The following is a 25,652-nucleotide window of genomic DNA, read 5'->3' as shown; positions in this document are numbered from 1 at the left end:
CAGGAAATTGTCCATTTCCTCTACATTATCCAGTTTGTTGCCATACAGTTGTTCATAGTATCCTCTTATAATTTTTTTAATTTCTTCAGGATCTGCAGTTATGTCACCTTTTTCATTCATTATTTTGTTTATATGGGTCTTCTCTCTTTTTGATTTTGTCAGTCTAGCTAGGGGCTTGTCAATCTTGTTGATCTTCTCAAAGAACCAACTTTTGGTGATATTTATCCTCTCTATTGTTTTTTTGTTCTCTATGTCATTTATTTCTGCTTTAATCCTTGGTATTTCTTTTCTTGTACTTGGTTTAGGATTGGTTTGCTGTTCATTTTCTAGCTTCTTCAGTTGATCCATTAGTTCTTTGATTTTGGCTCTTTCTTCCTTTTTAATATATGCATTTAGTGCTATAAATTTCCCCCTCAGCACTGCTTTTGCTGCATCCCATAGGTTTTGGTATGTTGTGTTCTCATTTTCATTCGTCTCTATATATTTAGCAATTTCTCTTGCTATTTCTTCTTTAACCCACTGATTGTTTAGGAGTGTGTTGTTTAACCTCCAGGTATTTGTGAATTTTCTAAGTCTCTGATGGTTATTGACTTCTAATTGTATTCCATTGTGGTCAGAGAATGTGCTTTGAATAATTTCAATCTTTTTAAATTTATAGAGGCTTGTTTTATGTCCCAGCATATGATCTATTCTGGAGAAAGTTCCGTGAGCACTAGAAAAGTATGTGTGTCCTGGTGATTTGGGATGTAATGTCCTGTATATGTCTGTTAAATCTAATTCATTTATCAGATTGTTTAGGTTTTCAATTTCCTTATTGGTCTTCTGTCTGGTTGATCTATCTATAGGAGAGAGTGATGTGTTGAAGTCTCCCACAATGATTGTGGAAACATCAATTGCTTCCTTTAGTTTTGCCAGTGTTTCTCTCATGTATTTTGTGGCACCTTGATTGGGTGCATAGACATTTACGGTTGTTACTTCTTCTTGTTGAATTGCCCCTTTTATTAGTATGTAGTGGCCTTCTTTGTCTCTCAAAACATCCCTGCATTTGAAGTCTATTTTATCTGAGATTAATATTGCTACACCTGCTTTCTTTTGGCTGTAGCTTGTATGAAATATTTTTTTCCATCCTTTCACTTTCAGTTTCTTTGTGTCCCTGTGTCTAAGATGAGTCTCTTGTATGCAACATATTGATGGTTCATTTTCTTTGATCCATTCTGCGAATCTATATCTTTTAATTGGGGAGTTTGATCCATTTACATTCAACGTTATAACTGTGAAGGCATTTCTTGAATCAGCCATCTTATCCTTTGGTTTATGTTTGTCATATTTTTCCCCTCTCTCTATTAATATCCTTTATTGTACCCATACTGAATCTCTTTAGTACTGAACCTTTCTCCAAGTCTCTCTGTCCTTTCTTTGTTTCTCTGTCTGTAGGGCTACCTTTAGTATCTCCAGTAGGGCAGGTCTCTTGTTAGCAAATTCTCTCAGCATTTGTTTGTCTGTGAAAAATTTAAGCTCTCCCTCAAATTTGAAGGAGAGCTTTGCTGGATAAAGTATTCTTGGTTGGAAATTTTTCTCACTCAGAATTTTAAATATATTGTGCCACTGCCTTCTTGCCTCCATGGTGGCTGCTGAGTAGTCACTACTTAGTCTTATGCTGTTTCCTTTGTATGTGGTGAATTGCTTTTCTCTTGCTGCTTTCAGAACTTGCTCCTTCTCTTCCGTATTTGACAGTGTGATCAGAATATGTCTCGGAGTGGGTTTATTTGTATTTATTCTATTTGGAGTTGGCTGAGTATTTATGATTTGTGTATTTATGTTGTTTAGAAGATTTGGGAAGTTTTCCCCAACAATTTCTTTGAATACTCTTCCTAGACCTTTATCCTTTTCTTCCCCTTCTGGGACACCAATGAGTCTTATATTAGGACGTTTTATATTATCTATCATATCCCTGAGGTCTGTTTCGATTTTTTCAATTTTTTTCCCCATTCTTTCTTTTATGCTTTCATTTTCCATTCTGTCATCTTCCAGGTCACTGATTCGTTGTTCAACTTCCTCTAGTCTTGTACTATGAGTGTCCAGAATCTTTTTAATTTGGTCAACAGTTTCTTTAATTTCCATAAGATCATCCATTTTTTTATTTAGTCTTGCAATGTCTTCTTTATGCTCTTCTAGGGTCTTCTTGATATCCTTTGTATCCCGTACTATGGTCTCATTGTTCATCTTTAGTTCTTTGAGTAGCTGCTCTAGGTGCTGTGTCTCTTCTGACCTTTTGATTTGGGTGCTTGGGCTTGGGTTATCCATATCGTCTGGTTTTTTCATATGCTTTATAATTTTCTGTTGTTTTTGGCCTCTTGGCATTTGCTGAACTTGATAGGGTTCTTTTAGGATTTGTAGACCAATTGAAGTCCTTATCTCTAATTTATCAGATCTACAACTTCGTGGAGTACACTTTCTCTAACTAACCAGCAGGTGGCATCCACGTGCCACCTATTCTCCACAAGCCAGTTCTCCCCTGCTTAGCCTTTTTGGTGAGTGGGGGAGTGAGCCTTGTGGGGTCCAATTGGTGTACCAAGCTTGCGTGTGTAGTTGGTGTTGCCCGCTCTGTATATGGGGCGTGTTTCTGGGCAGTCGGGGAGGGGGGGTGGCTCTAACAATCAAATCTCCCTAGTGATCCTAGAGTTTTAAAGCTGCTGCAATAGTCTAATCCTTCAGTTCAGTCCTGCCACAGTTTGTCTCTGCCACTGACCCACAAGTCCTTGGTATTGGCGTATGGCTCCTGAGACTTGCAAGTGGGCCCCTCTTCCAGGCTGTGCACCCCCTGGTCCTCTGTAGAGGGATGACTGTGCTATGTCACAGGTGAGCGCTGTCCTCCCAGTGCAGTTCTGGGCTGCTGGGCTGTGTAGGGAGGCTCCCAGTCTGCTGAAATGATGGCTGAATGGGGCTTTGTTAATTCACACTGCTCCACCTTCCCAACTCTGGGACAATCAGCTGAGGTTGCAGGGAAGGCTAATGTCCACGCCCAGTTTTGTGGTGTGTGCCTGTTATTTGAAGCACTTCCGTCACACTGGGTTGTCTGAGGCAGCTCTGGGCTATGGGGCTGGCAATGGGCAGGAATGTTTCCTGTCCACCAGGATGATGGCTGTGAGCGGACACCCCCCTTTTCTTGGGAAGTTGTAGTGTTTAGTGAATTTTCTCAGCCACTGGATTATTGCCTTTTGTCTCAGAGCTCTCTTAGTTCTGCTCTTGTCTTGACCTGCCCAAATTGCACGTCTTTGAAGCTTTCTGTATTGGGCTTCTTGGAGTAATTGTTTTAGAAAAAGAAAAAAGGCTTAAAAAAAAAAAAAAAAAAAAGGGCCCTCCTCAGAGATCTAATGGGTTATTGAAATGCTAAGAGACAAAGCAATTAGGGCCATTAAGGAAAGGTCCACAGGGCAGAGAGATCAGCTTTTCTTCGGAATTTGCATATGAGCCCCAGGGCCTGAGCTCTGCCCTTCCCCTTTCTATGTTCACCAGAACTCCAAAAATCCTCCGCTTTTATTTTGAAGTTTTTCATGTTGTTTTTTTCTATGCCTGTCTCCTCTCTGCTGGGCTGGCTGCGCTCAGATTCTCTGGTGTCTAGTCTCAGTCTGTCTATGGTTGGAGTTTGGATCAGTAGAATGAGTTTCCGATAAGGGCTGCCACTGCAGTTCTCCCTTCTCCTTCCCGGAGCTGACAGCCCCTCCTCCGAAGGGACTGAGCCTGGCCGGGAGGGGTGCGGGTCCCCTGGCCACAAAAACTTACAGATTTCACTGATCTCAGCAGTTCCACGTTTTCATGAGTGTTGTATGAAGTATGCCCAAAGTCAGATTGCTCTGTGGTGTCCAGTCCACGCAGTTCCTGGCTTTCTACCTGCTTTCCTGGAGGAGTAACTAAAACATACAGCTCACCAGTCCGCCATCTTGCCCCACCTCCGGTGTGGCATCTTTTGATATGCATTGAGACCCCCCCCCAAAACTGATAAAGGCAGAGCCCATCAGAATCACCCTCCCTAAAAACAGTGTCATTTCAGAAAGTTTTAATGCAAAGGATTGGAGAGAAGCATCCTTAAATTGTTTGAAATTTACAGTGTGTAAATTAACTTTCTCCTACGTCCTAGGGTCAGGCAGTTTTCATTTGAAGTACACTTATCAGGAATGCATACTCAAGAGGTGGTTAGTTAGCATCTGAAGGATTCTAAATCAAAGCTCCTGGCGCCACAGAGAGCCACTACACAGCTTCCAAATATAGCTGTCAAAATCTGCACCAGAGGGTTGGTTAGTTAGCAGGAGGCTATGTAGTTGTCCAGAAAGATTATACTTCAAAGCTCCCCCAAGGAAGATTGAAGAATCTGGTAAGACCAGCAGCTTTACACATTCTGAGTAGCATCCTATATTTAGAACTCAGTTATTTTGGATCTTTGCCTTGGAGAGAATCTTTCATGCAAAGTGCTTTGCCTAAGTGCCTAAGAGGTCCTAAAGGGGCAGAGAGCAGGAACCACTTACAGAAACAGTTTGTGCAACTGCATTTGTGCCTGTTTGTTAATAAATGTTTGCACACCTGCCAGAATTTGGTCTGGGACACCACCTGGTAGTAAAGTTGTAGGTGAGGAGACATGTAGCTCCCCTCCACCTCTAATTTCCAGAGGCAACTGAAAACTTTTCAGGTCTACCAAAAAACTCTGATAATTGTTGCACCCAGAGGTTGAATTAGGACAGGTCACTCAGAATGCATTCACTTATTTGTCCAAAAGGTATCTTTTGTGCAATTGTTTAATTCAGTTTAATTCACAGAAAGCATGGACTCTATCCTCTAGGAAATCACAATTTGGTTGTGTTGGGAAAAGTAAATGTAGTGAGTACATTTTAACATTTTCTAAGGATTGCTATTTTTGCATTGGCTATTCACTCTATTTAAAGAGCATTTATCAGCCACGTTGGTATTACATTTCCACCAATCTCGTTTTACAGGTAAGGAAACCAGAAAATGAAAAACTATACATACGGTGCAACAAAAATCTGATAGTTCCATAAACTTTTCAAGTATTTATTAGTAAGAATGATTGAAGGGGTAAGTAGGAGGACACAAAGAGGACTGCAAGCAAGTTGTAGCTGAATGTCAAAAAAGAGAAGTAATCCAAAGAGCAAGAATCTTATCCAAAATAAGCTTGAAATCCCTACTACATAACCAGTCACAAACACAAAAGTGTTCATATGCATTAGATCAATTCTCTCGGAAGAAAACCCACTTGAGTATAGAGTACAAGCTGTAAACAGTTGAGTTGCCACAGTAAATCAGCCCCCTGAGATCTTCGCACAAGCATACCACATCTGGCTTTCATGTGGCACATGCTGAAGCCAGAAACTGACTACTGGATAATCATATTTGTAATTATGTTCTTGAAATTGAATAGCATAATTCAAAATGCTTTGCATTCTGAGCCCAGCCTTGTTTTTTAATCCAATCCTGTTTTATTCAAAAGGACCACGGTGGCCTCCAGCAACAGAGTCTTAGGCCCAGACCCGGGATCACAAAAAAAAAAAAAAAGACATTCTAGTCTTCCTTTTTTTTTCTGTCATACTAGCTGGAATATAGGATACATTAACATTAAGCAGTACCCCTGCAGTCATCCTGTCACCCCTTAAAGCATGGCTGGGGTAGACGGTGGCATTGATTATGCAGTGACAATAAACATTATAATTCTCCAGATCCCTTGAAATAATAAGGAAGGGACAGTTGGCTGGCTTTGGCACAGCCCTCTTATCTCAAGGAAAAGCAAAACTGAGCACTCTGCCACAGTGGCCATTATGCTTGGAAAGAGTATCATGAAAATCTATTCAGTCTCTTGTTAAGTTTCAAAAATAAAGTTAATTCTTCAGCTTCATACACATACAAGATTTCAGTCACAGATGCTAGGGAGTTGGGGTTCCCAGCTAGTAGAATGCCAGTAAATCTCAAAGTTTTCCTCGGTAGCTCTCCAAACCACTAGCTGCCAGGATGTCTCCCTCACTTGGGCTTTATAGAATTCCTGGCAGTTGGAGAGCCGCTTCCCTGATCACGCTCTCCTTACTGCTCCCCCTCTTCTATCTCCATTCCCAATGCACGCATGCACACTTTCCTGTGATCTTACTACAGTTTCTGAGAAAATGCATTTCTTCCTGCAAAATCATTTGGAAACCCCTAGGATAGAATAGAAATTATTTCAGAGAACTTGTTCACACACATTTTCCTGCATCAACGGAGAATATGTGCACTGACAGATTCAATAAAATTCTGAAGATAATTGCCCATTGAAATTCTTCAAATAATTTGCAATGGGGCCCTTGTGAATATGAATTTTGTTGAGTGGTGTATGGGGAGGCAAGCAGTGGTGTGAGAGGCGGGGACTCAATTATATTAAATGCACACCTACACCCTCTCACTTAAACAATCAAACAGGCTGAGAGGGACTAAAACATGAGACAAAGTCACAAAAAATACAAGAAAGAAAAGGAAGGAACACACGTATTCAGCCGACAGCCTATTCAAATAGTAGGCAGGAAGTTACATGCTCAAATAACGAACCAGAAAGAGTAAACAAAGAGTCCTATTAGAAAGATCGCCTTCTAGTCAATACCTCCGTCAAAGAGAAAAAAAAGCCTCCAGATATGAATTCTGTACTCACCAACCCCTGAATTGAATTTATATTTTTCACAGAAGATTCAGTCTGAGATGGTCACACAGATTCTTTGTTTTGCTCATAGGCAGCACGCAGAGTAGAATGAGCATGGTCTTAGAATGAAGTCCTGGTTCCCATGGAGCAGAATTTTTCATCCCTGCTGTATGTTAGAATCACCCAAGGAAGTTTTAAAAATCCAGATGTCTGGACCCCTTCCCCAAATCTTCTGAATTATTGAATTTGGGTAGGGCCTGGGCATGTCCATACCTTTTTAAACTCCCAGGTAATTCTAATGAGCATTCATATTTGAGAATCACTGCTGGAGAACAGTGGTTCTCAAAGTGTGGTCCTTGGCTCAGCAGCCTCAGCATCACCTGGGAACTTGTTAAAAAGGCAAATTCTCCAGCCCCACCCCAGACTCAGGAAATCAGAAGGAGGGTGGCGGTGGTGTCTTGCAAACTGTGTTTTAACAAGCCCCCCTGGTGCTGCTGATGAATGCTAAAGCTTGAGAGGCGCTACTGTAGAAAAATGGATCTCAAACTTTGATGTGCATAAGAATGACTTGGGGATCTCATTACAAATGCAGCCCTAATTTAGTAATTCTGAGGTACACTCTGACATTCTGCATTTCCAACACGCTGTCAGGTGCTACCTACAAATTTTGAGAGGCAGGGCTATACAGTGACTGTTCTCAAACTTTGCTGTGCAGAAGAATGGGTAGGGTGTGTCAAGGAAATGCAGATTTTCTGGTCCAAAAATTTTGGAGTTGACATGTAGGAAGTGAGGCCTAGCCATCTGCATTTTAACAAGAAGCCCAGGTGATCCTTATGCAGGTGTCCCCAGGCCCCACTTTGGAACACTGTCCTAATGTGGAAGAGGAGGGTGAAGTAGGGCTTGCAGTATCCATTTCTTTGTGAAATGGCCCCTCCAGGATAAGAACAGCCACCTTCTTGAACTCCCATGAGCAGCAACTCTTGTGTCATAACCTGTGAACCAAACTACACCAGAACTTGGAACTTCCCAGAAGGCTTTGATGACTTGTTGAACACATGGAAGAAAAATCTCCTCTTACACATGCACATACACACTCACACACTGATGGGCCGGACTGTTTACTTTCGTGCTCCATTGAGATCTCCTCTTCAAGAGTTCTCACACCCAGCTCACGGGTACTGGGAAGATCAACTGCAGTTGGGTGATGGTTGCATCCCTCACTGCTAATTACCCTCTGCCACAAGGAAACCACCTGCCCCTCCACCCACCATTGCAGCCCACACACTAAAATAGTGAATCGAAAACAATACCTCAGAAAGAGACACCAAGAGAGAAGGCAATGTGAAGATGGAGGAGGCAGAAATTGGAGTGATGTGTCTACAAGCTATGGAATGCCAAAGATTGCCAGCAAACAGCAGAAACTAGAAGAGGCAAGGAAGGCTCCTCCCCTACAGGTTTCAGAAAAAGTATTGGGCCTGCTGATGCCTTGATTTTGGACTTGTAGTCTCTAGAACTGTGGGACAAATTTCTGCTGTTTTAAGCAAAAACAAAATAAAACAAAACAAAAGAAAAACATACCAATATCTCATCCCACAAGATGATCGGTGCCAAAGACATAAAGAATGCAGAGGTGGGTGTCCCCATCATATCCTCACACCATCTGGCAGCTACAGAAACTGGAGGGATCATGAGGGATGACAGTGTACTACCACAAACTTCACCAAATAGCAGCCCGAAGTGTAAATCTGCTGGGCCAGATGATGGATCTATGCAAGAGCAGATTAACATTAATCTGGAAATATTTTTTTTTCTTCTGAAATACCAATGATACTATGGCAACACAGTAGCTGAAATCGAGGCTACTACTTGGTTGAGCTCCTGGAGGTCTACAGTTATTATCCAGGACCTGTCTGGTTTCTGCAGGGACCAGATTGCCAAATTCCATGGAGATTGATAGGTCCCCCCATTCCTGCATTCTTTAGATCTTTAAGGGTGGCATTAATCTGCATTGTCTCCAGACCCGGGATGTTATACTGTCTTTGATTTACTGCCTTGGATGGGAGGAAGGCAAGTTCAGAGGCTTACATTTGGTCTTTACCATTACAATATCTATTACCCTGTAGGCCAATGTGGGGATTACTCCAACTGTGTAGTATGTCAATACTAATTATAACTTTGGAACTGGGGAAATGTACATCAAAAGAATCTGTGGGCCCATTGGATCCACTGTAAGCCAGACTTTGACCACAACTGCATTTATTACCAGGCTCCACATGCCCCCACACTAACAGTGTGTCCACGATGATGCTTCAGGTCTGCAGGCATCAATATCAAATCAGAACTTGTGCCTAATCATCCTTGAAGTATCCGTTACTCCCCTTTTACCGGTGCACAGTCAGCAATGTAAATGAGCAAAGGTCCTTTGGGGGAAGGAATGGAGGAAACATTGCAGTATATGCTTGCCATGGTGTTGCAGGTTTCTTCTTCCTAAGGATCCAGACACCTCTTCAATCAGCAGGTTCTGGGTCTGAAAACTGGCTGAAGTCCAAGAACTGGACAAGTGACTGTGATTTTTTGTTGGGGTGATGTTCTCAGCCTCCTGCTAATCAATTACTGCTTTCTTTGGTTATGTGTATTAATTAGCACCCTCACTGACTGCCCATCTATTTTGTCCCTAGGGATGCACTGTTCTATTAATTATCTCCACAACTCTTTGCAGATCAAGCCTCCTTTGTTGCCACCCTGACCTGGCTTTTCATTACCATAATTATGACTCCCTGGCTTCTGGTCATTAAGCCTCACCATTTTGCCATGATTGCTTCGTGACTCTATCATTGCCATCTGTGCCGGTTTGAACGTATTGTGTCCCCCAAATGCCATTATCTTTGTGGTCTTGTGTGGGGCAGACCCTTGGGTGCTGGTTGGATTTGCTTGGAGTGTGCCCCACCCAGCTGTGGGAGATAATTTTGATGAGATGTTCCCATGGAGGCGTGGCCCCGCCCATTCGGGGTGGGCCTTGATTGGGGGAGCTATATAAATGAGCTGACTCAAAGAGAAAAAAGAGAGTGCAGCTGGGAGTGATGTTTTGAAGAGGAGCAAGCTTGCTAGAGAGGAATGTCCTGGGAGAAAGCCGTTTTGAGGCCGGAGCTTTGGAACAGACGCCAGCTGCCTTCCTAGCTAGCAGAGGTTTTCTGGACATCATTGGCCATCCTCCGGTGAAGGTGCCCGATTGCTGATGTGTTGTCTTGGACGCTTTGTGGCCTTAAGACTGTAACTGCGTAGTGAAATAAACCCCTGTTTTATAAAAGCCTATCCATCTCTGGTGTTTTGCATTCTCCAGCATTAGCAAACTAGGACAGATTTTGGTACCAGAAGTGGGGTGCTTTTGCTGCTGAGTTTGCAAATACCAAACATGTTGGAACGGCTTTTTAAATGTATAAGGGGGAGTTTCTGGAAGAGTTGTGAGGAGCTTGATAGAAAAGGCCAAAACTGCTTTAAAGAGACTGTTTGTGGAAATATGGACTCTAAAGATACTTCTGATGAGGACTTGAGCAGAAATGATGAATGTGTTGTTGCAAACTGGAAGAAAGGTGATCCTTGTTTTAAAGTGGCACAGAATTTGGAAAAATTGAGTCCTGGTGTCAGATGGAAGGAAGAATCTGGAAGCAACAACCTGGAATACTTAGCTGAGGAGATCTCCAGACTATGTGTGGAGGACGTATCCTGGCTTCTCCTTGCAGCTTATAGTAAAATGCGACTGGAGAGAGATAAACTTAGAACTGAACTCTTGGGTTCAAAGAAACCAGAAGTTGATGGCTTGGAAAATTACAGGCTTCCAGGGGGTGGAATCCCAGAAGCTACAGCCCAATGTGAGGATGTAACCAAACATGGAACCCAGCCGCCATTTCAGTACAAGCCAAGATTGGAAAAGGAGTTAAGCAGAAAGGATTTGTGGAAAGTCCTATTGTCTGATGGCTTTGACCCCTGCATGCTTCATGCAAAGCCAACAGAATTTTTGCGAGATCTTTATAGATGGAGCCATTGCCGGTCTGGACTGGAGGAGACAGACAAGGAACAAACTGAAGGAAAAATTTCTTCAAAGACAGAGCCATGGAGGTTGAGGTCTGGAGTCAAGAGGTCTCGGGCTGGGAGAGCGGAGCAGCCCACATGCATGGAAAGGGTGAGTTTGCCCTGGAGGTCGAGGGCGGGCTTTCCGCCTCGATGCTCTGGAAGAGTTTTGCCACCTCAGGTCCCAAAGAGGTTGGAGCACATTCCCAGGGAATTGGGGAGAGCCTGGCTGCCACCACACTGTTCTGAAGGGGTTGAGCGTGTGCCCCGGAGATGGAAGGGAATCCGGGAGCTGCCCCGATGTTTGAGGAGGGTGGGGCTGAGAAGGTGGTCTCCCCAATGTGTGGAAATGTTGGAGCACTCACCCATGCATTTGGAGAGGAAACAGCTGCCAAAAAAGCCCTTGGGAAGGGTTAGGCTCCCGCTCTCTCAAGCCCCAAGGATGCAACGTTGTTCTGTAAATGACTCTCTGACTTTGAAATCTAATGGAGTTTGTCCTGCGGGTTTTAGGAACTGTTTTGCTCCTGTTAACCCTGTTTTCCTTACTGTTTCTCCTTATGGCAATGGGAATGTTTATCCTATGAATGTTCCTCCTTTGTATATTGGGAGCACATAACTTGTTCTAAGTTCACAGATCCACAGCTAAAGAAAAATTATGCCTTAGGACTGGCCATGCCTATAATTGATTTTGATGGGATCTTGTACTGTACTTTTGTTACTGAAATGATTTAAGTTTTTGTGATATTGTGATGAAATGAATGTGTTTTGTATTTGGAAAGATAATGTCATTTTGGGGTCCAGGGGGTGGAATGTGCCGTTTTGAACGTATTGTGTCCCCCAAATGCCATTATCTTTGTGGTCTTGTGTGGGGCAGACCCTTGGGTGCTGGTTGGATTTGCTTGGAGTGTGCCCCACCCAGCTGTGGGAGATAATTTTGATGAGATGTTCCCATGGAGGCGTGGCCCCGCCCATTCGGGGTGGGCCTTGATTGGTGGAGCTATATAAATGAGCTGACTCAAAGAGAAAAAAGAGAGTGCAGCTGGGAGTGATGTTTTGAAGAGGAGCAAGCTTGCTAGAGAGGAATGTCCTGGGAGAAAGCCGTTTTGAGGCCGGAGCTTTGGAACAGACGCCAGCTGCCTTCCTAGCTAGCAGAGGTTTTCTGGACGTCATTGGCCATCCTCCGGTGAAGGTGCCCGATTGCTGATGTGTTGTCTTGGACGCTTTGTGGCCTTAAGACTGTAACTGCGTAGTGAAATAAACCCCTGTTTTATAAAAGCCTATCCATCTCTGGTGTTTTGCATTCTCCAGCACTAGCAAACTAGGACACCATTCAATAAGCCAAGTCTGAGACAGCCTCTCCTACCATCAGCCCTGGCCTGCAGGAGAAAGCCACCATTGAACTTCTGAATGAGGCTGCTTCCCCTTCTACCAAAATATTATTGATGGCTTTACCATGGAATATAATTCTCTGGTAGCCTGGCATTGTCTTATCCACTCCAGGATTCCCATTTTCCTAAGCCTTTCAATCCTTTTGTCCACTGTCTACCATAGCAATTCAGGCATTTCAATTTAGCTCATCACGGGCCATTGGTTTTTCCAAACTTCTAGGGGGCACCACAGCAGTGAGTTTTTACCATTAACTAAGGTCCTTGCTAGGATGTTAAATCCAGTATTCTGGGAGAGTGACCCAAAGTCAATTAACCCTTCCTTATCTAGTCTTATACTCCAGCCTCTTTGGTAAAGCATCTTCGAAATCCAGTTGCAGGTCCCTCAGCTTTTGCTATTACATGCTGGCTAATTCTTGTAGCTCCTCTGAGGTATAGTATCCTACTTCTATTATCAGGCCCAGCACATCTTCCAATGGATTAAGGTGTGACATATCTTGACTTATCAGACTGGTAGCCAGGAGAGGAGGTGGGGAAGATACTGAAGGGCTTCCTACCGCTTTGTGGGGATAAGGCCTCTGCAGTACCTTCTGGCACAGAGGTCAGTGGGGTTGGGGGATGGAATGAGAAGTGACAGCACTTATTAGGGAAAGGCAGCCCACCTCTGCAGTCTTTAGAGATCAATAGAGTCTGGAGATCCAAAATATTCAGGGAATCCAGTCATATCATATCTCTTCATCTTATGTGTCAGGGTTCTAGGTTTTCCTGGTAGACAATATTCATAATTAATATAACTGGCAAATTATTTGTATCCATATTTTATTTTCAAAAAAATTCCAACAAATAACAATAATACCCAAACTAGCCAATAAAAAAATGGACATGATTTATACTGACTCCAAGAAGATACACAAATGGCAAGACTCTCATGAAAAGATGATCAATATCACTTGTCATTGGAGAAATGCAAATTAAAATAACAATGAGATACCACTATACACCCATTAGAATGATTAAATTAAACTTTCATACATGGCTGGTGGAGATGTAATGATTGTTGAAAGAAAGAAAGAAAAAGAAAGAGAAAGAAAGAAAGAAAGAAAAAGAAAGAAAGAAAGAAAAAGAAAGGCAATTTATTAAAAATTTAGACCAACACCTGCCATAGAACTCAGCAATTCCATTCCTAGATATAGTCCCCCTCCAAATGAAAATATATGTCTACACAAGTGTTCTTAGCAAATTTATTCACAGTAGTCAAAAACTATAAACAAGTCAAATGTCTATCAGTGAGTGAATGGACCAAAAAAGTTTGGTTTATCCATACAATGGAATACTACTCAGCAGTTAAAAGAAGGAACTACAAATACACAGGAAATGGATGACTCTCAAAATAATTATGCTATAAAAAGGAGTCACACAGAAAAGAAAACAGATTGCATGATTCCATTGATATAAAAATATAGAAAAGGCAAACTAATCTCTAATGACAAACGGCAGACCCAGGCTGGGGGCAGAGGGAGAGATAGACTGCAAAAAGGCACGAGGAATTTTGGGTGGATGATGGAAATCTCCCATGCTTTGATTATGGCAGTGGTGGCTTTATGTGTGTATACAACTGCCAAACCCATCTATTGCACACTTTAAATTGTTGCGATCTATTGTATATAAATTATATCCAAAAAAGTAGATTTTTTAAAAAAATTTCACTTCAATGGCACAGCAGAAATGAGCCATCTTAGCAGAGTCTGAGTGAGAAGGCTGGTCGACTTTCTGTTCTAATGCACATTCTAACTGCTCTGATGCAAACCTTCCCTAGGATTCACTGTACTTTAAACTGTAACCTGAAGCAAGATCAACTGGTCTAGAACCCTCACTATACAGAGGAGCAACTAGACCCAATGAGAGGAAAGGACTTATCCAAGGTCACAAATCCTGTCCCTAGCAAAGCCAGGACAAGAATTGGGGTCCCATGCTATCTAGTGCTTTTTCCCTTTATGCTTACCAAATTGCACAGATACGAGAAAGCCATAAGCCAGACAAATGGGCAACACTGCCTGCCACCAATAAATGTCAACAGCCATCATTTTATAGTGTTACTTTGAACTTAGAGGCAAATGGCCTTGAGAACAGTCTTTTTAAGATCCTGGAACACAACCTGTTTGTAACTAGAAGAACTGCTATATACTCTCTTTGATGGATCATTGTGGTTCTAATTCCAGGGCATTCAACTCAAGAGCCATGAGGGTAATTAAACCCATAATTAAACTGATATCACTGGCACAGGCAAGTCTCTGTAATGTAAATCTTGAAACTCAATTTTTAAATAAGAAAATTAGTTACTAAGGAAGTATAAATATTAAGCTCCAAGAATTCACCGTTAAAACGGCTGCTTTTCTATGCTGACACTATCAGCACTGGCAATTAGAACATCGAACCCAGCCTTTTATATTATTACTTTGGACAAGAGGAATTTGCCTCATCACATTTCATGCAACCATTTCAGCTCTTCCATTTCATTTGTCCTAATATCTAAATCTAAGCAATATGTTCCTATGTTCTATTAAGGGATCTAATATTCCTCTTGGGCAGAGACAACTTTTGCAAATAATATTGGTATGTTTAATCACATCATCCCCTTCAAATAAAAATTAAAACATTTTCCCATGTAATAATCCTCCCTTGACCCCAAATTATTTTTCTTTCATGCTCTTCAGCAATAACCCAAGCAGAGTGTTTCTGAGGTGAACAGGTTTCATTTGGGCTTTGTCCTCACAAGGCAAACTCAAACTAAAGCAATGCCTAACTACTTGTCATTGTCTGGTATCTTGGTTTGCTAGGGCTGCTGAAACAAAGTAACACAAACTAGGTGGCTTAAAACGACAGAAATTTACTGTCTCACCGTTCTGGTGGCTAGAAGTCTGAAACAGAGGTGTTGGCAGGGCCAGACTTTCTTGGGGAAAAGTAGGAAAGATTCTGTTCTATACCTCTATCCTGGCTTCTGGTGGTGGCTTGCCAGCAATCCATGGCATTATCTGTCAGCACTGTCACATGGTGTTCTCCCCTCTCTGTTGGTCTGTGTTCAAATTTCCTCTTCCTCTAATGTCACCAGTCATATTGGATTAAGAGCCCACCTTACTCCAGTGTGATCTCATTTTTACTTGCCTAAATAAGGTCACATTCTGACATACTAGGACTTCAACAGATCTTTTTGGAGGACACATTTCAATCCATAAAAGATGGGATGAAAATTATTCCTTTCATTGCTTCCACACAGCTGCCTCTTTTCCCTTATTTCTCTGTGTCCCGCTCCCTCTCTTGTCAAGGCTAAACTTGGCTGGTGTGAAGCTGTGGTAATTGTCTCAGAGCAGACTTGACCATGAAACAGGTTACTTCTAAGCCTGCTCAGAGGAGCTTCTGGAATGGTGAGCTACAGCTGTAACAGATGCCTGGCTCCTCTTTCCCTTTTGTGAAAGGGTTAAACCTCAAATGAAAAAAAGAACTGAATCTAAGATCAACCCATTTCATCATTTGCAATCATTCTAGATTTCTCCCTCTAAATTATTCTCTTTCCTACAAATATGCAAACACTAGCTGGCAGCTACTTATATGAAATACACATTTAAATAATTAGAATAACACGATTGTTATTTCAAGGCAAGAATATTTTCAGACGAGGATCAAGGTAAACAGAGACATACCTTGTTGAAGAATTGTGTGGGGAAAAATGTAGTTTCTAATCAAAGGGCAACCATTTTTGCAGAAAATTTTATTTATGTGCACAATGTTCTGCACTCAAACAGATATCCACACTTTTATCTTTTATCCAAAGGACATGGCTGTTTTTAATAAGGAAATAATTATCAATATTAAAATGTAGCCAAACCATCCAGACAGGGTGCTGCTGTTTCTGAAATATAAGACAGAAGAATTTGGCAAGGTAATAAAAACTCTGCTTTCTGTAATACTTCTTTTTAAAGACCCCACAGCTTTATTGAGTGATTCGTGAATTGCGCAGCATCCCATTGAGAAAGTAGAAGGGTGCTCCACTAAGGGGGTGGAAAGGGGAAGTTCAGATAGAGTGAATGTGGAAGCAAATGCAGAAATGTTCTGATTGGCTGACATGAAGTTTCCATTTTACGTGGTAGGGAGAGGGTCCTCACAAAGTCAAGAGCAGATACACATTGGTTAGTATGGTACGCTTGTCCACTCTGATAAGCTGTCTCTACTGGACCCAAAGAAGTTTTATCATCAGGTGTTTATCATCAGCAGTCTCTAGCATGTATTCCATTTTCTCTGAAAACCCCTGCAGGTCAATTGTTTTTCTCTTCTGTACAAGCCCTTCTGAGAAGATGATATTCTCCTGGCAACACCCAATGCAGGTGGCCATTTTATTTTACTTACTCTCCCAACTTTTGGTCATTTTTCCAATGATCTTGCTACTGAAGAAACTCAGGGTTCTCTGCCCAATGAGTATAACAGCCGATCTATGAATCCAGGGATTCAAAAGGAGAAAGAATTTATTGCTACACAAAGCAAGGAGATTAGATGACCAATTGGCATAAAATCTGTCTCCCTGAGTCTAAGTTCAGAGTTTTATGGATTCAAACAAGGGGAGATCGAGTTGTTACCATTACAACAACTACAATTTACAAATATAAAGGAGTGAAGCTAAGTTAAAACTAAGCCAACCATTACAATAACAAGTCAGTGGATAGTTCTGTACTGACTCAATTCCTTCATTAATATTAGGGGGTTGTCTTTTTGATTATAAGACTCTAAAGTTGTAAAACATGATAAGTGGGGCAGTCAGGAGATTTTTACCATTTGAAATTCAGTGAGTTGCAGTATTTTCAAGTATTTCCTTTTGGTTTTTCTACAATATACTAGAAAGTAAGGAAAAGGCATCTATGTAATGGTTCAGTCATCGCCATTATTTGTTAAAGCTTAATTTATTGGTTACATTTCACTTTTTTGTTTTTGTTCATTCTTCAATCTTGAGGGATATCTCTGCAATGACCACTCTGGTTTCTTTACACTGAAAAGGTGCATCAACCTTTGTGCCGGTTTGAATGTATTATGTCCCCCAGAAAAAGCCATATTCTTTGATGCAATCTTATGGGGCAGACATAATAGTGGGGATTAAGTTGGAACATTTGGATTAGGTTGTTTGCATGGAGATGTGCCCCACCCAGCTGTGGGTGATAACTCTGATGAGATAGTCCCATGGAGGCATGGCCCCACCCATTCAGGGTGGGCCTTGATCAGTGGAGCCATATAAATGAGCTGACTCAAAGAGAAGGAACTCAGTGCAGCTGTGAGTGACGTTTTGAAGAGGAGCAAGCTTGCTAGAGAGGAACGTCCTGGGAGAAAGCCATTTTGAAACCAGAACTTTGGAGCAGATGCCAGCCACATGCCTTCCCAGCTAACAGAGGTTTTCCAGATGCCATTGGCCATCCTCCAGTGAAGGTACCCGATTACTGATGTGTTACCTTGGACACTTTATGGCCTTAAGACTGTAACTGTATAGCCAAATAAACCCCCTTTTTACAAAAGCCAATCCATCTCTGGTGTTTTGCATTCCGCAGCATTAGCAAACTAGAACAACCTTATAGGATAGAGGAATCAAACTGGTTGTTGCTCCTGGAGAAACTGTGCTTTAGGGCTTAACTGGCATAGGAACAATCCAGGGGCTTTAAGTCTCTTGCTTCTCTTTTAATGTTCCTTTTTGCTGAAGATGAAGTTCTGACCTGTAGCTGATCACATGCATTTTCAGAGAAGCATGGAGTAAAACAATGCATCTACATCAGATGAGTGGATAAACAAAATGTGGTACATACATATGATGGAATACTATGCAGCAGTGAGAAGGAACGAGGTCGTGAAGCATATGACAGCATGGATGAGCCTTGTGGACAAAATGCTGAGTGAAATAAGCCAGACACGAAAGGAGAGATATTGTATGTTACCACTAATGTGAACTCTGAAAAATGTAAAACAAGTGTCATATTGTAGAATGTAGGGGAGCTAGAGATAGGCAGCAGCTAGTAAAGGAGGAACAATAATCTAATAAGAACAGACAAGATATTGAGGGTGATTTTAATGGTATGAGAATGCTGAGGAATGACTATGGTTCATTAATTTTTTTGGTATGGTAGGAGTATATTGGAAGCAATGAAGTTATTTTAGAATATTTTTCTTATTCCTTTGCTTTGTTTTGTTTGGAAATGTTTTATTTATTTTTTGATAAATAAAGTTTATCATTTTTAAAAATTAAAAAAAAAATGCAACTGACAAGAAAATTTGATTGTTTCTGTCCTGCCGAGTCTCCAGAACGTCAGGCAGTTGGACCCCTTAATCTTTGAGGGCATCCATGTCCCATCTGGGTCACCAAATTAATACCAAACAAACTCAGGATTCTCTGCCTGATGTGCGTAACAGACACAAATGGAGTTTCAAATGGAGAGTTTATTGCTATATGATGCAAAAAGATCAGATGACCTATCCTGCTTTCTGTGATCCTTTTAATACTGCTTACAAAATTACTGTTTTTCCAAAGGGCATAAAGAATGGACAAAATATCAAGTTGACACTGCCTACTTGTCTCTGCCCCACAAACTTCCACCATTCCCAACAGAAAAAATATAGGAAAAGAACAACTCAAAGTTGAATCCAGGATAATCATTTGGGAGAGGAGGCCATAAAATGAGAATTTTATAATGTTTGATGCTGAAGCCAGACTCCCTTCCAGAATATTTCTTACCTGGAGGAATGAAGGTGGGGATTCATTGGGAGCAGAATCATGCACACAGGAAATCAGGTAGTATACATATACATATTATTATATCCATATACTTAATTCATTAGTTCCTCTATTTAATTTTTCTCTGATTCACATATAGATGTTATCTATGTTTTGCAAGGGCCAGACTACTTATTTCTGAACTGCGTATTTTATTAGTCAGGGTTCCCCAGGGAAATATATACATATGTAAATATGAGATTTATTATGGAAATTGGCTCATGCAACTGTGGGGATTGGCAAGTCCTAATTCCATAGGTCAGACTGTAAGTTGGGAACTCTATTGAAAGTTTTGATGGATTCCCCAGGAGAAGCTGGCTGGTTGAAACAGAGATAGAAATTCTTCCTTCTGACTGCTGAAATCATCAGGTCTCCCTTTAAGGCCTTCAACTGATTGGATGAGACTTGTCTCATTGCTGAAGGCAATCTCCTTTGTTGATTGTAGATGTAATCAGCCATAAATGCAATTAAGTTCCTGATGATTTAAACCCACGAAATATCTTCATAATAACCATCAGGTCAGTGCTTGCTTGATCAAACAACTAGACACTGTTACCTACCCAAGTTGACACATGAACTTAACTATCACATGATTTTATTAAGCTGAAATATTCACCGGCATTTATATAATCTATTCTATCCTTCATTTCCAAATAGAGTGCTTCTGAAAATAATCTTGGACCTCATACACACATAAGAAATTATCTTTTGGGTTCAGGTAAATAGTCAGTGCTGAAGACCTAGTTCCTCAGTAAAGACCAATGGTTCTTGATTGATGCACCCCACTCCTGAGACTGTGCAGCCCAGGACTCTGCATATTTAACAGAATCCACCACCTCCCTCCGATATTTTTTTTTACTTTTTTTCTGTGAAATATTTTTTTACATTTTTATTGTGAAATATAACATACATACAGAAAAGTAATAACTTTCAAAGTACAATTTAGCAAGTAGTTATAGAGCAAATTTCAAAGAATGTTATGGGTTAGAGTTCCATAATTTTAATTATTTCCTTATTGTGACATATAACATACATACAGAAATGTGATATCTTTCAAAGTACAATTTAACAAGTAGCAATAGAGCAAATTTCAAAGCATATTATATGTTACAGTTCCACCGTATCAGTTATTTCCTTCTGGCTGTTCTAGTACCCTAGAAATTGAAAAAATATTTATATGAAGATTCAGTATTCATAATCCTTTGTTAAATCCTATCTTGTCTGCTGCTACCCTTCCTTCTTGTTTGATCACTGTCTCAATCTTCAGGGATATCTGGGCAATGACGTCCCTAACTTGTTCATATTGAAAATGGGTGTCAACATTATGCAGAAGGGGGCTGCATCTGGTTGATGTTCTTGGAAAGGCTGTTGCCTCTGGGTTTGGGGACTTATCTAACATAGGAACACGCTGGGGGATTTAAGTTCCTGAAAAGTAAACTTAGTGAGTGAAACATTTATAGAGTCTTAGATAAAGACCTAGGTATTCTTTAGTATTTTCAGGACTACCATTGATTAGGGCTTGGAATGCTTTGGGCGTTTGGAATATCTAGCTGGCTCCCTCTGCTTTTGATGCAAGTGGTTTCTTATGGGTTTCTCAAACTTGCTTGCTAATAAGGATTGCTTGGGGTGCTTACTAAATATACAAATAACCAGGCTAAGTCCTTAGGTTGAGTCAGGGCCCAGAAATTTATGTTCATAACAGGCACTCCAAGTAACTGCTATGAACACACTACCTTAGACTACACTTTGAGAAACACTAATAAGGAAACCATCATTCATTCCAAAAGTGAGGGAGACAATTTGAGACGTCTTTCAGCATTAACCCTTACTAAACAGAATTAGTATAATTATCACCCTTACATAGGTGGTTCAAGAGGAAACAATTTTCAGTGAAATACTTCTTGCCTATTGAAAGATGCTACATATTTAACAGCGATTGATATAAAGACTGGGTTTAGATGCTGTCATCAACATTAGACAGCTGTGTCTTATACCAGAATTTTCCCTAATACTATCTTGCCTTATCCCAATTTTATTTATCCCCATTACAAAAATATCACAGGATCTAGCCTGATTAGCAATCACTGCTCCAAAAAGAAAGGTTATATTTCACTTTGACTTAAATTAGAACCATGGTGGCATTTCTAGGTTCAGAGTGGTTTATTTGAATGAATCTGGTATGAAAGAGGGTCAAGCAATAAGAATCTCTTCAAGCGCTGCAAGCTAGGTGATAGAGAAATCTGTAAAAGAAGTTAGCTGCTTCCTGCAGAGGAGGTGGAGCTGTTGAAAGGAACCATAAGTCTGACTCATAGAAAGGCTAAATATATTTCATGCTACATGTAAGAGAAGGAAATGTCTTTCTGAATGGTATGAAAAGGCTCCAATTGGTATACAAAGATGGCATATGCTGTAGGTGCATGGCTCCATCAATTGTTCGAAAGCACAAGAGAATAAAAGTATTATATGAAAGTCTCAAAGCAGCTGTTTCATGGATGGCTTCTCAAAGGCCATCATCCTCTCTGTATTGTTTTTACCAAACCATCTCACACTGCAGCAGGAACAATGAGCTATCCCTGACTACCTGTGTTACAGTTTTCTCAGCTAGGCTCTGCATCAGTGGGGTAGTTACCAGGGTAGCCACATCAGACAGGAAAAGCCATAGTGAGGAGGAAAATTGTTACACTGCAGTTGGCACTATAGGTCTTACTTTTATCTCCAGAGATGATACTTATTTCTAAAGAACTAGAAGTTATAAATGTGTTAGCTGACATATAACAGTTGATAAGCCAGCTCCTGCAGAATAGCAAATCATGGCACAACCCAACTTTTTAACCCCTTGCCATTCACGTATTTCTTTCATACATTGTTTCTATTATTTTTGTCCAACTATAAAAGCTACATGTGAGCCTTGGAAGTAATTTGGAAAATAGAGAAAATTAGAAGGAGGGGGGGGACCCTTAATCGTTCACTGTGGACAAACTGCTAAACCTACTGTGTTCAGTAAAGTGAAGTGGGAAAGATCCACCACAACCGAGAGTTGGAGGAAGAAGTGGAGGTTAAAAGGCATCCAAAGGGATATATGCTGTCACATCCCTCTGCTGCTCTGTTCAACCTCCTTACTCATTCAATCGTCCCTGCCTCTATGCCCAACCCCAAACCCTTCCACTGTGTCCTTTGAAACTCCCAGTCTATGTTCAGCAAACTTCCCCAAATCCCATCCAGTGCTTCTCCAGCATTAATGAGTATCCAGAGCAGATAGGCATCTTGATAAGCTGGAGACTCTAATGCAAAAGGTGTGGGGCAGGCCCTGGAATTCTATATTTCTGACATGCTCCCAAGTAATGCCCTTGCTTCTGGTCAGTGGCACTGGTTTTGAGTAGAAGGTTCTAATCCACTCCTCAACTGATCCTTTCATCACCTGAACTTCATTGGAACCTGGCTATCTTCTGAGGACACTGTCTTCCCTGTAGTCCATTCACATGAGGGCTATTTTGTCTCCCACACCCCCAAATACCTCAAGTGCTACTTCCAGACAATTATCTTCATCTACCTGTCTTGTGGAAAACAGGTAAATAGGAAAAAATCACTACTCAACTGTTCCTTTGAGGCTCATGTCTTCCAGTTATACCTTCCACTCCCCTTCTTCATGGAACTCATTTCCCAACTCCTGGTCACTGTTTCTCATTCACTGAAGACTTCGGCACCTAGCATGAGATGAAGTAGAGAAAAGGAGCAATGAAGAATTTTATAAGATCAGCCGAGTGTTGCTGGAGAAATTCACCAAACTTGACTGCCAGGTGTATATCACTATAAATTCCTAGTTACTATGTAAGAGATAAATACCTGTTCACAAAAAATTTGCTCTGCCTTTATGGTATGGAATTTGAAAAAGCAAAAAGCAACCCCTGACATCGGGGAGCTTGCCTGGCACTCACAGCTGGGCCTTGGTGCTCACCTGCTGAACACAATTTCACAGAGCATCAACAGCAGACAGGGCTACTTTGTGACTGTATTGCATCAAGACAAAACTAGACTTCTTCATAATCATGTCTGAACACAGACAAAACAGGAATGCTCTTTAAGCCACAAAAATGAGGAAATATTCCCCTATCCTGGCTAATGTGAGTGACTGATGCTGTGGCTTTTATTACAGTTTAAGCCTCATTCTAGTCTTTACTCCTCTCAGATAAGATTTACCAAAACACACAATCATAAAATGATCCACTTCCTTACAGCATCCAATATAGAGCAAAGCCACTCTTCCTTAACCCTTTCTCAAAATCAACTAACTCAAGCCCAAATCCAATAATAAGTCTTTTCCAACACCATCTCCATGAGAGGCCCCATGCTCTCCCCTGGTGTGAGTTCGCTCTCTCACTGCAATGAATAATAAAACCGTTTTCAGCTACAGGTGTGTGCCTGTGGTCTTTGGCATTGACAAGTTGTACCTGAAACGCTGCTGCCCTTGCAGCTAAGTGTGGCCATGTAACCGGTTCTGCCCATCAGAATGTGAGTGGAAATAACATGTTCCGCTTCTGAGACCAAAGAGTTTCAGAAGAGAGCATGCCAACTCCTTGCTCTCTTTCCAGTTTTCCTGGCTGGATTTTATGATAACTGTGAAACTCTGGGGAATGGCAGAACCCTAGACTGGAAAAGAGGCCATATGGAGGAGAGCAGCCTGCTAAACATGGGACACGCAACCCAACTTGAAATAAACTTCTATGATCATTGAGTTATTATATATTTCTGGGTTTGTCACAGCAGTTCAACCCACGCGAACCATTACAATCATCAAACCCAACTGGGTCCCAAACACTACCTGGCCTTCCGTTATATTTCTCTATTAAGCCTGCTCTCCCAGGCTCCAGAACAATTATTTCATACTTTCTCTACTCTTCTCTGGCCACCCACAGTTGCTATTTCCCATTATCTCCCAATGCCAAAAGATAACTTTGGCTCATGCTCCATAATAAAAATAGAAACCTTAAAACTGGAGCTCCTTCACCTTCTCCCTACCAAATTTATAAGCCTACCTATAATTTGCAAACATCCTCTATGTCTCTCCTCCAATAACAACAGGGGGAAGGATTCCCCCACCTATCAAAAAGCTCCAGGCCTTCCATATGTGCTCGAGGTCCTAGCCCATGCTGCCTTCTCAGGTAGGAGGTCCGTTATCCCTTGTCTCTCATGCCTATTCATTCTCTCTCTCTATGTTTCAACTTGCATTTTTCCCCCCAGTATTTAAACTTACTGTAGTTAATCTCCCATTTTAAAAACTCTCCATCTGGCTGCTACCCTATTTCTCAGATCCACTTCAAAGAAAATTTTTCTGATGCAATTTATCTATAATTGCTGTCATTTCCTTCCTTCCAGTTCACTTTATAACCCTCTCCAGTTAGTTTTTTTTAACTTTTTCTAATTCAATTTTATTGAAATATATTCACATACCATACAATCATCCATAGTATACAATCAGTTGTTCACAGTACCATCCTACAGTTGTGCATTCATCACCCCAACCTATTCTTTGAACATTTTCTTTGTACAAGAAAAAGTGAAATGAAAAATAAAAAATAAAAGTACAAAAGAACACCCAAATTATGCCCCTACCCCATTCTTCACTTAGTTTTTTTGTCCCCATTTTTCTATTCATCCATCCGTACACTGGATAAAGGGAGTGCGACCACAAGGTTTTCACAATCACACTGTCACCCCTTGTAAGCTACATTGCTATACAATCGTCCCCAAGAGTCAAAGCTAATGGGCTATAGTTTGACAGCCTCATGTATTTACTTCTAGCTATTCCAGTACATTAAACCCTAAAAAGGGTTATCTATATAGTGCATAAGAATGCCCACCAGAGTGACCTCTCAACTCCACTCGAAATCTCTCAGCCACTGAAACTTTACTTCATTTTTTGCATCCCCCTTTTGGTCAAGAAGATGTTCTCAATCCCATGACATCAGGTCCAGATTCATCCCTGGGAGTCATATACCATGTTGCCAGGGAGATTTACACCCCTGGGACTCAGGTCTCAAGTAGGGGAGAGGGCAGTGAGTTCACCTGCCAAGATGGCTTAGAGAGAGAGAGAGAGAGAGAGAGAGAGGGCCACATCTGAGCAACAAAGAGACACTCAGGGGGAGACTCTTAGGCACAATTACAAGCAGGTTTAGCCTCTCCTTTGCCAGTAACAAGCTTCATAAGGGCAAGCCCCATGATAGAGGGCTCATCGCATCAAACTGCCAGTCCTCAATGTTTGTGAGAACATCAGCAACAATCCAGGAGAAGAAGTCCAACACCTCTGCATTTCCCCCAGCTTCTCAGGGAGGCCCTGCACGTATATTTTTATTCTCTGTCCAAATTACTTTGGGATGTGTCTCTATTTCACACTAACCTATGCAAACCTACCAGGTCTCACTTCCTATTAAAATTTCCATGTAATTATGGTATTTGAACAAACTGTATGAGTCAAATTGTTTAGGAAATATAGATCCTGCACCAGCTAAACATCTCTTCCCTTGGTCTCACATGGAATTTGAAGTTTTAAAACACAGTCAGTATTGTCCTTTACCCTTTGGCCCTATTTGCCCTAGTCCTAACCGCATCTGCTTCATTCATAACTCTAGTTGAAGTCTGGACTCTTTTTCAGCTTTTTTAACAGTTGCTGTATGTTCTAATACTGACATTTATATCTGCCAAGTTCTAGCTCTGAGTTTCAGGTGTCACACAG

This window comes from Choloepus didactylus, chromosome X (assembly GCF_015220235.1).
Source record: "Choloepus didactylus isolate mChoDid1 chromosome X, mChoDid1.pri, whole genome shotgun sequence".
Taxonomy (NCBI): domain Eukaryota; kingdom Metazoa; phylum Chordata; class Mammalia; order Pilosa; family Megalonychidae; genus Choloepus; species Choloepus didactylus.
The sequence above is the reverse complement of the archived record's forward strand: the minus strand, read 5'-3'. Positions refer to the sequence as shown.